This window comes from Jatropha curcas, chromosome 10 (assembly GCF_041381405.1).
Source record: "Jatropha curcas cultivar XTBG-Jc1 chromosome 10, XTBG_Jcur_1.0, whole genome shotgun sequence".
Lineage (NCBI taxonomy): Eukaryota > Viridiplantae > Streptophyta > Magnoliopsida > Malpighiales > Euphorbiaceae > Jatropha > Jatropha curcas.
Genome location: NC_143160.1, coordinates 9,955,897 through 9,968,675, shown reverse-complemented (window position 1 = coordinate 9,968,675; position 12,779 = coordinate 9,955,897). Strand labels below are relative to the sequence as shown.

The window sequence follows — 12,779 nt, the reverse complement described above, 5'->3', positions numbered from 1 at the left end:
ATGGCTTCCAACTTCAGCTTCAAGAGGGAACTTAACCAGGTAATTACATATACTTGCTCTTCTTGATACACTAATAAATGTACTAAGGATATATTTGTAAAGATATTATAACATTTATACCAAGAGTTATATATTCTTGATAAGACATATAACGCTTGATGAAAGAAATCAAATCATGTATTAATGATCTAAGATACTCACTCGATCGGTTATTAAAAATCTTACATTCTATTCGGACTCGAAGAACGAATATCTCATTTCTTTATAAATATATCCATGGATATTCTTGAAAACATAATAATATATCCAAATATATTCTTGTCTACTCTCTTCACTCATTACTTCTAATAATTTAGTTTTACTTTATCACTTCTAATTATTATAATTTAGTTACGATTTAAAATTCTTGCCTAGACTTTGATGTTTAGCCTCATTTTATATTTTTCATCAAATGTATGATTGCAAAAGAAAATTTTATTCTACCTGTCACATTACCATTTATTATTATTATTATACTTTTAAAAGGATTATATACATGTTTGAAATTAAATAATGTGAAATTTCCACAATTAAAAGGGTGTTTGATTTAGAGGTCTCAATCAATTGTTGAGTTTATCGGCTCATAGAAGTTGATTTGTATTTACATTTTATTTAGACTATAGTAATCTTATAAAAATAATTACTAATAAAATTGTTCTTTTCAAATTAATATTTTTATATTATATTTTTTATAATTATTTAACAGTAATAAATAACTAATAAATATAATTGCAAAAAAATAATTAATATTATGTATTTATATCACACATTAAAATAAAAAATAATATAATCACTTTAGACGATATATAAAATTGTACCCTTAGTGATCATTTTATATAACAAATAAAATTTTAGGGAACAATCGATATATATTAGTTATCAATTATCAACTATTAGTAACTATTGTACCTGTTAACCCGAATGGGGTATCTCAGTAACTAAGAGCACTTACAAGGATGATCACTATGGCTTAGATCATGGGTTCAATCTTTCGTAACACAAACTCTCTCCGGGCCAGCCCCTTTGCCTTCAAAGGCGAGCAAGGATTAATCAGGTGTGTGGACTGTTAAAACGGACACCGGTCTGGATACCTCGTGCAAGTATTAAAATATATATATATATATATGTGTGTGTGTTACCTGTTATCATTAATAATTAAACCAAACATGCCCTTAATTAAGATGTAAAGTAACAGCATGACTTCCATGTCATGTTTTACATTATAAAATTAAACGTTGCCTTATGCTAGGGTATATGCATAGCATTGCTAAAAAAAGACAGAAAATCGGTTTGTTTTTGGTTCAGTTAGTGCTTATATAAATGTAGGGAATAAGAGGTTTTATGTTTGAATTCTCTTGATTAGGGGGTGAGCGAAATTACTGATCGAATTAAATTGAAAATTGAACCAATCCATTTTGATTCGGTTCAGTTAGGTGCCTAAGAGAAATTCGATTAGGCGGTTTGTTCAGTTTGAACTAAATTTATTGCTCGGTTAGAGTCATTTACACATAAATTCATTGATTCGGTTTAAAACTAAACTGAAATGATAAAATCGATAAAAATAAATTGAATCGACTGGTTCGATTTGGTTAATTCAATTCACATATAAATTTCGGTACAGTTCGAGTTGTATTTTATGACCTCGATTCAATTCGGTTTGAACCGAACCGACTGTTTGCACAGCCCTACTCTTGATCACAAGTGTTTGTGTTTTCACCAATTTTATAAGCCAAAAGTCATTCTTTATTATATAATTCATTGACCTACTATTTTTTACAATAATCAGAACTATATAATTTTTTGTTAAGAAAAATCCTAGGATATTTAAATATGCCTTCCGAGTACTTGAAGGAGAATTACAACCAATATTCAAATACTAATTTACCTTTCATGTAATATTGTAGATCAAGTAAATAAAAACATATTTAGGCTAAAATTATTAATGTAATCTACAATATCTTGTTTGTATTTTCTTATAGTTTAACCAAATACAATTATTTTATTATTTTTTTTAAATTGTTGCTATTCAAATATGACTTATTCAATATTTCTATAATTATTTGCTTGAAAATAAAAAATAATTTTTCATAGAAATGTTGAATTCTAGTAACTAAACACCTCGTGAAGGAAAACTGTATATGGAGTAATATTGCAGTACTTCATATTTCATTTAGGCTCTATTTATTTTCAGAAAATAACTTATCTTTAAAAAATATATTTTTCTTATATATTTTTAAATAAATTTTTTCCGTTATTTAGTTATAATATTAAAAATTAATTAAAAATATTTATATATTTGATTTATAAGACCATAAAAGAACTTATAATCATAGAAAGTTTGTATTTTAAAAAATCTATGTTTTTCTAAAGAAAAATCTATGTTAAATATGAGAAAAATACATAAAAATAATAAATTGTGATAATCACTGGTGACCCGTGATTCTAGTCGATGGTAATCAGTGGCTAGTGATGGTGGTGGGTGGCGACCGGTTACTAATACCGGTGGCCACCGGTGATTAATAAATTAATAAAAGTGTATATATAAAGTTAAAAATAAATTTGTCAAAATTTTAAAAAATATTTTCCTCTCTTGAAAATAGAAAGTCATTTTCCTTAAAAATAACTTGATTTTCTTTTGACGAGCAAAATATTTTCTATTGATGATTTTCTTGAGCATCAACATCTAAAAAAAATGAAGAATATTTTTGAGGCAAGTTATTTTTTTGCAAACAGACAGAATCTTAATATCAAATTGGGCTTGAATAAAAATATAAGGCTGGCTACTGAGTTGGCCGAAAGGGCTCCGAATAATTTGTAAAGCATTAGTTTGTTAGTGTTTTAGTGTTTAATTTCTTAGTGTTTCTTTTTCTATTAATTTCTTATTTTCATTATTGTTTCTTTTTTTTTTAGTTTGTTTTCTTTTTTTTCTGCCTTTTTTTCAACCGGCATTCTTTTCTTATTACTATTTTTGGTTCCATGCCGATATTCTTCGTACCAATATTTTAACAAGCGGTTAATTCTTCTTCTTCTTCTTTCAAACATAGACATGAGAAACATCATCGCGTGTACACTTGGAGTGAGAGTTCTCACCGGAAAATAGATTTTTGCTCTACAATTTGATTTTCGTCTTCGTTTCTATTTTTCAATGGAAAATTAATTCCTAATCTACGATTTCATCTTCATAGATGTTGTTTTTGTTTAAAAGAGATAAGGCAGAACTCTCGATTCTGTTTGGATTAGTACTGATATATATATATACACAAAAAATCAATTAAATACAAAATATATATACACACACACCGTATCTACTGTTTGAACTAGAAATACCTATATATGTATATAGACCGTATTTACCGTTAAATCGAATTTTGATTGTTTGTTTCTTCGATTATGGAAATAAAATCACAAAATTATTTCATATATGTACCTAGTTCTTCTATTTCCTTTTCCTAGTTTGCTTGATTTTTTAGAGGTTGTGTGGGTTGAAGGAGAGGAGGTTAGTTTTAGGGTTGATTATGTTTATACTTTGTTTTCGGCGTACTTATCGGAGGTGGAAGATTGCGTCGCTAGGAGACTGTTTTGAAGTAAAGGTGGTTAGTTTTAGGATTGTTACTTTTATTTTAACCATTGTCGTTTCTCTTGGAAGGTTAGTTTTAGTATTGTTAAATTTATTTTGACTAAATTTATTATTATCTTAATAAGTTTTCTTTTCTGATATTTAGTTAAATTTGAAACTTTATATCTGACATTTGTTAAATTACCCTAAGAATAATAATTCCAGCCCGTCCAGCAATTTATACAAGTCTAGTAACGTGCAATTATATCAAATATGGAATTTTTTTTTTTTTAAAGATCAAACTATAGATTTATTTATATGCAGTTGCATTATATTTTCATTTGCAACATTTATGCATGAAAATGGCATTAATATATTCACATATTTGTTGGAATTAGGTATTATTCGAAGGAGATTCGTATTTCAAAAAAGTTATATTGAATAGGCCAAATAAATTAAATAGCCTCAATTACGAAATGGTATGTAATATAATTACCCTTTCATCTTTTCAATATTCACTTTACATGTATATTTGAAAATTTTAGTAAAAATAAACATCAACATTATTAATTAATTAATATCTTTGTGTTATTTTTTCAGATTTCTCAAATGTTAACAAACTTCAGAGCTTTTGAGATGGATTCTACTATCAAATTCATAATTTTGAAGGTAAAAAGAAAATTAATATTTGATTTTAAATAAATTATTTTTATAATATCATCACTGACTCAAATTTTTCGATGAAAACACTTGTGGTAGAGAAGACTCGAACTCAAGACCTCTTGCTCCTCGTATAAGTGAGAAGACCAATAAGATCACAACTAATTGACTATATTTTACTTTATTAATGATAGATTTCTAAAAAAAAAAGATACATATGTGTGGTACGGAGGTTAGCAATTACACATGTGTATATATGTGAACGCACTAAGGGTGTATTAGATTAAGACTCTGTTAGATTTTAAAAGATTTTAAAATTTTAATGGTATTCAATCTAGATTTTTTTTTTTTAGTCTACTAAGATTTTGTGGTATTCAAATAAAATCCATAAAAATTGATGGTATTTAATTATGACTTTTTAAAGTTCATACAAATTTGATGATATTCACAAAATTGCCAATTTGGAATGGTTCCATAAAATTATTGATTTTATTGGATTTAGAGTGCTATAGAAGAGTCATTAACAAATTCATCCTTCAGTGCAAAGATTTCAAAAATCTTTTAAAATCTAACAAAGTCTTAATCCAATACACTACTTAATAGGGAATGAAAGCGGTATCGCGAAACTTTCAACTATCTATATAAGCATCCGTTTAAAATTTTTATTAATCGTATCTGTTTTAAACTCATTTAAATACTCATTTAAGTATTTGTATTTGAACCCATTTAAATTTTTACTTTCCGTATCTGTCCAAAACTCGCTTAAAGTCTCTTTGGAATGGAAGAATTTTATGAGAGGAATGAAAATATGGATGGAAAATATACAGTGAGAGTTATTTTCCCTTGTTTGAGAAGAGAGTGTTTAAAAATATAACAAAAGTGAGAAGATATAAAAGGAGTACTTTCATTATTTCCTAATGCACTAACGGAAAAGATATAAAAATTGGTTAGAAGGATATTATAGTCTGATAAAAGTAAACTATAAGGAAATTTTAGTCTATTTTCTAAAACACAAGGATTGACTAGTTGTATCTCCTAAATTACAAAAATTGTACTATAATTTTTCCAATTATTTATATAGTTTATATAATTAAATATCATAAATAATTACTCAAGACAGCTTGGGCAACCCACCTTGGTGATTAAAACTTTTTATTATTATCAATTCAATATTTTGCAATAAATCAATTAATTGTTTCTTTAATTTTTTTATTTTCTTTTCGACAGGGAAATGGAAATGCCTTTTGTGCGGGTGGTGATGTTGTTTCAATTGTTACTTCCATGGTTGCTGGTGACAATTTATGAGCTTTCAGAAGTTATTATAATTTTATATTATTAGGGATTTTAATGTATTATTAATTAATTAATTAAGGTTGCTGATATATAATGTATTCAGGACATTGGAGCTTTGGAGCAAGATTTTATGAGAAACAGTTTAACCTGGACTACTTACTTGCTACGTATAAAAAACCTTTGGTTAGCAGTTAATTTACAACATTACATATGTTTTAATTAATATTTAAAAATATATATTTTTTATTTCATTCATTTTCAATTTTTAATTCTTTTTTTGGGTTGCATAATAAAGATTCCACTCATAGATGGTATTGTAATGGGAGGTGGTGCTGGATTGACTATGCATGGAAGGTTTAGGATTGTCACTGAGAAAGCTGTAAGTTTCTTATTATTATTTTTTTTTAAAATTTTGTAGGATTGTTTAATTTTGAAGGCGTACATATGTCGTTTTTATTTCATTAATTTATGTTCATCTAAATTTTTAGGTATTTGCAATGCCAGAAGCTTCTATAGGACTTTTCCCTGATCTAGGGGCATCACATTTTCTTTCCAGGATTCCAGGATATTTTGGTAAATTTATATTTTTTAATTGCCATGTTCGGTTTATTGATTTTTCTTCTAATATAGTAAGTCTAATATTGCTCTATTTGGCACAGGGGAATATTTAGGACTGACTGGAGCAAGAGTTGATGGAGCAGAAATGCTTGCTTGTGGTTTGGCAACACATTTTGTTTTCTCTAAAGTAATTTGTTCTAAATTTTAACTACGAATAAAACTATATAACTATACAGATACTAAATAAATAAAATATTTTTTGTTGCACTGGAAAATTTTCACATATATAAATTATTGATGTTGTATATTATAGATTAGATATTCAATCTTTAAATATTAAGGTGATGACAAATAAATTATTTAATGCATGCTTACTTCTATTCTTTTTAATGAATTTTTTTTTTTTTATTACAGGATTTGCATAGTTTGGAAAATGCACTCCTAACACAAACATCTTCGGAGATGACAATGATTTATAAAGTTATTGAAAAGTTTGCACAAAAAGTAAAGATAAAAGAAGATAGTACTTATAACAGGTACTCCTCCGTTCAATTTTTAATAGCAATAAATAAATATGTGAATTGACAATTTTGACCTAATTTAAATAATAATTACTAGATTGATTTCAAAGTGATCTTTTGTCAAATCAATTTAAGTTCAATTTTAATCTAAATGTGAGATTAGAATTTACTTTTTTTCCTCTATAATGAATTCACTTTATGAGAAGATTAGTAAACTCTTATTCCATTATTTATCTTGATTATTCAAATATTAAATCATCTTTATCTTGTTAATTAGATTGGAGATTATTAACAAATGTTTCTCAAAGGATACAGTCGAAGAGATCTTACTGGCAGTTGTAAGTATGAAAAATAAAACTTTTATTATGTAGTAAAATTTTTAACTAAACATGTGCCGTTATAAAGTGGTTACAATGAACCTGAATAATACAGTAATTACGGTAATTCTTACACTCCCCACACTTTCTATAATACGTAGAAAAACCAAATAGCTAGATTATATCTGTTTGGCAAAGAAATAAAATATATTGGTTGAAAAGTTTATTAATTTATGATTGAAAACTTTACTTGATATCATTTCCCATTTTTCTCATATCCGAGAGTGAGTGTATATGTATGAATAGAAAAACAAATTACGTTTTAATTTAACATTAAAAGTTGTATTAAGAATATGCATACATAAAAAATAATTCTATGGGTATGAGAATAATCTTAGGACACATTATAGCTTCTTTCTCTAAGTGTTTTTTGCACGAATTGAACTTCTAACTTTAGGAACTTACTGATTCTAATTACTTCATTTTTTGCAGGAAAATGAGGTGAAAAATAAAGCTGAAAATTGGATTAGAAAAGCAATTAATTCTATAAAATCAGCTCTAGTCCAACAAGTCTTAAAATTACTCTAAGATCGGTAATATCTTTATCTTAAATATATTTTTTAATTGTCATTTTAATATTTTAATTTTCTAATTTTATAATTTATATTTTTAAGATTAGAGAAGGACGGCAACAAAATCTTAAACAATGTTTCATCCGTGAATATACAATTTGTTGCAACATTTTGCGAGCAGCTATTAATAGTGATTTATTTGAGGTAACGTATTATTCAGAGTATTTCATCATCTATACAAATATATATATATATATATATATATATAATTAATAGTTGAGAGTATATATGTGATAAGGCTGTAAATGAATTGAATAGAGCTAATCTATCGAATCTAAGCTTGGCTCATTAAAGGTAAATATGCTTGAGCTCAAATTGGATTCAAATTTGAAAAATCAAGCTCGAGTTCGATTCGTCGACAATCCAAATTGAAGCTTAATAATAGGCTCGTTTTTTTTATTTTATTTTTTTAAGTCGAATTTTTTAGTGTTAACTTATTTATATCATTATATATGAAATTGTTTTAGTTCAATTCTTGAAATTATTTCTGATTATTAAATATCTTCTATAGGGTTCAAGAGCTATGTTGTTTGATAAGGACAAAAAACCAAAGGTATGATAAGTATCCTCATCTCTCAATACTTTGCCTTCTTCAAGTAAATCTAATAAACTAAGAAGGCTGTCAAATTATTGATATCTCTCTCTCTCTCTCTCTCTCTCTCTCTATATATATATATATATATATATATATATATATTTTTTTTTTTTTTTTCCTTACATTTATTTTTGTCTCTATGCAATTGAAGTGGGAACCTCCAAAACTGGAGTCAGTGAGCAAGGATATGGTGGATCGCTGTTTCAGTGCGATTGATGAGGATGATTGGGAATATCTACAACTTCCATCAAGATCTAATACTGCGGACAAAATACTGCAACCTAGACTTTGAAAATTTAATGCTATATTTGTTATTTTAAATTAAAAATTAAATAATTAGCCTATAAATTGTTGTTCCATAACTTTATGAGAACATTTTACTATGTTAAGTTTTTATTTAGGATAAATTAATATGTATCAAATGAATTATGACATGAGAGATATTTTATTCGTTACATTTGAGTATATGGCTTGAAAGAAATAATAGGTTTTTCAATGGAACGTGCATTGCACGTTGTCTGTAATCATGTGTTTGTACTCGTTATTTTTTGCTCGTTTCAATTAGTAATTTAATTGTTATATATAATTTTTATTAATTTTGTTATAAATTATAATATTATGAATAGTTTATAATACTAAAAGTCTAAGACTATTCACAAAATAATAAAATAAAAAATTCGACAATCACATAATTTTTCTTCAGAAAAATTATAATCGACAAAACAACAAGATATATTATTAAAGTTGATATATTATTCTAAAAAAGCCAAATATATAATAAGAATAATTATTAATAACGTTATCAAAACTAATTCTTGTAAAATTATTTGTAGTTTCTGAAAGCATCTTTGTGTTGTGCGGTGCCCACTCAATGGGACCCACATTTGAAACAAATAAAAAAAAAGAAAACGTGGTAGGACCCACACGTAGTTGAAAATGGAAATAAGGAAATAAGAATTTTCTTCTTGGTAGGTGATCCGTTTTTCGGTGGACGCGTAATTAACGCGTCCACCTCTCCTAATCCCGCGTCCATCCCTCCTATAAATAGGAGATGGCACAACGCTTCATAACACACAGACCAAAAGAGCGAAGAGAGTTTTTTTTGAGAGAATTTGAGTTTTAGAATTGGGTTCTAAAACTCGGGTCGAGAGAATAGTGAGGATAATTTGGGAAACACTGTGTGAGTGCCACTATTTTGTATTACTCTCTTTGTAAGCCTACTATTTTTAATAGTGGAAGAATTATTCGGTTTTTGTCCCGTGGACGTAGCCCTAACAGTTAAAGGGTGAACCACGTAAATATCTGTGTCATATTTTTATTTTTCCGCTGTGTTATTTTTCTCGTAATCTTATTGCCGGGACCCAACAAGTGGTATCAGAGCCGAAGGTTTACCGGATCCGTGGATATATTTTAAAAATAAATATACCACGACGACGAGAAAATTACGCCGAGTCCATTAGTGCAGTCCGTTCGAAAAGACGTTGCAGAATCGACTTAGTGATGAATAGTAAAATAGTAACTCAAAGTTGAGGGTGAACAGTACTATTGGCTGTTTCTGAGTCCGTTTCAAATAAGCCCAGCACTATTCACGCATAGTACTATTCACATATACAGTTACTATTCACGCATACAGGTACTGTTTACGTATACTGTTACTATTCAATTATACGGTCACTATTCACGTATACTACTATTCACGTATACGGTTTTGCTGGTGATAATATTCTGCACAAGTTAAAAATGGACGACAGAACAACAGGCACAATGGTTAGACTCAACTCATCAAACTATGCAGTATGGAAGATATTAATGGAAGATCTTCTATGCTGTAAAGATCTGTTTGAAACGATTGAGTTGAAGGGGGTCAGGCCAGCTTCAATAAATGAAAGCGATTGGAAGTCAATTAACAGAAAAGCAGTCGCAACTATTAGGCAGTCTGTTGAAATGAGCGTCATAAATCATATCGCTCATGAGAAAGATGCCTATTCAATTTGGAAGAAGTTGGAGGACATGTACGAGCGGAAGAATGCCCAGAACAAAGCCTTTTTAATTAAAAAGCTTGTAAATCTAAAGTACAAAGATGGCGAAAGTGCTTCAGATCACTTGGGCAAATTTCAAGAAATAGTGAACCAACTGACGACGTCAAAGATAGTGTTTGACGACCAGGTGCAGGCACTATTCTTATTGAGTTCCTTGCCAGACAGTTGGGAGACACTGACTGTTACGCTCAGTAATGTGTCGGAGGGGAATCTGACCTTAACCACAGTCAAGGAAAGCATTCTGAATGAAGAAACCAGACGTAAGGAGAATGCTACGAGTAGCAACTCAGATGCACTCGTTACAGTTACAGAAAGGAGGGGGAGAAGCAGAACAAGATACCCCCAAAATCCAAACAAACGTGACAATTCACGGAGAAGATCCAAGTCAAGAAAAGGTGTCACTTGCTATCATTGTGGCAAGCCCGGTCACATCCAAAGGCATTGTAGAAAGTGGAAGAAGGAACGAGCCAAAGAAAGTGATGAAGAAAAAGACGATACGGAGGTAGCTTCAGTAGCTATTGATGCTGACGCACTTGGTGATGGTAGTGCGCTGATTTCTCATGCTGGTCTTAGTGAGTGTTCCACTAGTCAACAATCTTTATGGATTATTGACTCTGCATGTTCTTATCATATTTCTTCAAATAAGGAATATTTCTCATCACTTACCCTCGGAGATTACGGCCATGTCAAGACTTTGAATGGCACATATGTGGAAAATTGCGGCATTGGAACAGTATGCATCAAAACCAATGCTGGATATGATCTCTGGTTGGAAGATGTGAGATACACTCCTACAGCAAACTTCAATCTGATCTCAGTTCACTGTCTAGATGAATTGGGCTATACAAATCTGTTTGTCAACAGAACGTGGAAGCTTTCCAAAGGCAACTTGGTGTTCGGTCGAGGAAGAAAGTTCAACTCCCTCTACTACACCCAGGCTAAAGTTTGCACAGGAGTAGTGAATGCAGTTGAAGATTCATCTGCTGAGTTATGGCACAAACGACTTGGGCATTTGAGTGAAAAAGGAATGGAGACTCTCACTAAGAAGAAAATGCTATCTTTGAAAGGTTTGCCTCTGAAAATATGCACTGATTGTTTGTCTGGTAAACAACATAGAGTTTCCTTTCAAAGATCTCCTTCTCCATCTAGAAAACCTGGTATTCTAGAATTGGTACACACTGATGTTTGCTCAATGGGTGACAAATCTTTGAGTGGCTGCTTATATTATGTTAGCTTTATTGATGACCATTCTAGAAAGGTGTGGGCTTTCCCAATAAAGTCAAAAGACCAGGTGCTGGATATGTTTAAAGTCTTTCATGTCAGTGTTGAAAGACAAACGGGAAGAAAGCTAAAATGTGTTAGAGCTGATAATGGTGGTGAGTACAGAGGTCCATTTGAGAAGTATTGCTCAGAACACGGCATCAGACTTCAGAAGACAGTTCCCAAAACTCCACAGCAGAATGGAGTTGCAGAGAGAATGAACAGGACCATTGTTGAAAGGGTTCGATGCATGCTCTCTCATGCTAAACTTCCTAAAACCTTTTGGGCTGAAGCAATGAATACTGCAGTTTACTTGATCAACCTTTCACCTTCAACCTCCCTCAAAGGAGATGTTCCAGAAAAGGTGTGGTCAAGGAAAAATATTTCTTACGATCATCTTAGAATATTTGGCTGCAGGGCTTTTGCTCATGTTCCAAAAGATGAAAGATCCAAGCTTGATTCGAAGTCAAAACAGTGTATCTTCTTGGGTTATGGAAATGATGATTTTGGGTACAGATTATGGGATCCAGTTGAAAAGAAGCTCATCAGAAGCAGAGATGTAGTATTCCTGGAAGACCAAACCATTGAAGACTTTGAGAAAAATGAAAAGCCAAAGTCTATCAATGAGTTTCCTGTTAGTCTTGATGCAGAACCTCATATAGAACCACAAAATGATGAAGAAGATGATGATGAACCTGTTCAGAATGATGCTGAACCAGCTCCAATAGAAGAACTGCCTCAATTGAGAAGATCTGCGAGAGGCAGGATACCTTCCCAAAGATATTCTCCTAATGAATATGACTTGTTGACTCAAGGGGGAGAACCAGAGAACTACCAGGAGGCAATGGAAGATTGTAAAAAGAATGAGTGGCTGAAAGCCATGCAAGATGAGATGGAGTCCTTGCATGAGAACCAGACTTATGAGTTGGTGAAACTGCCTCAAGGTAAGAAAGCATTGAAGAACAAATGGGTGTTCAGGTTGAAGACTGAACAGAACAACTCACAGCCAAGGTACAAGGCGAGACTGGTTGTGAAGGGATTCGGTCAGAAGAAAGGAGTTGACTTTGAAGAAATTTTCTCACCCGTAGTCAAGATGTCTTCTATCAGAGTTGTGCTCGGTTTAGCAGCTAGCCTGAATTTGGAGATCGAGCAACTTGATGTAAAGACCGCTTTCCTCCATGGTGACTTAGAGGAGGAAATTTATATGGAGCAACCAGAAGGGTTCAGAGTCAAAGGCAAAGAACACTTGGTGTGTAAATTGCAGAAAAGCTTGTATGGCCTCAAACAAGCTCCAAGACAATGGTACAAA

General features: G+C 30.6%; 1 pseudogene; it reads left to right on the top strand.

Annotated features, from left to right (window-relative positions):
- LOC105636871 (3-hydroxyisobutyryl-CoA hydrolase 1-like) lies at positions 1 to 8,463 on the top strand (annotated as a pseudogene).
- Positions 8,464 to 12,779: the final 4,316 nt, after the last annotated feature.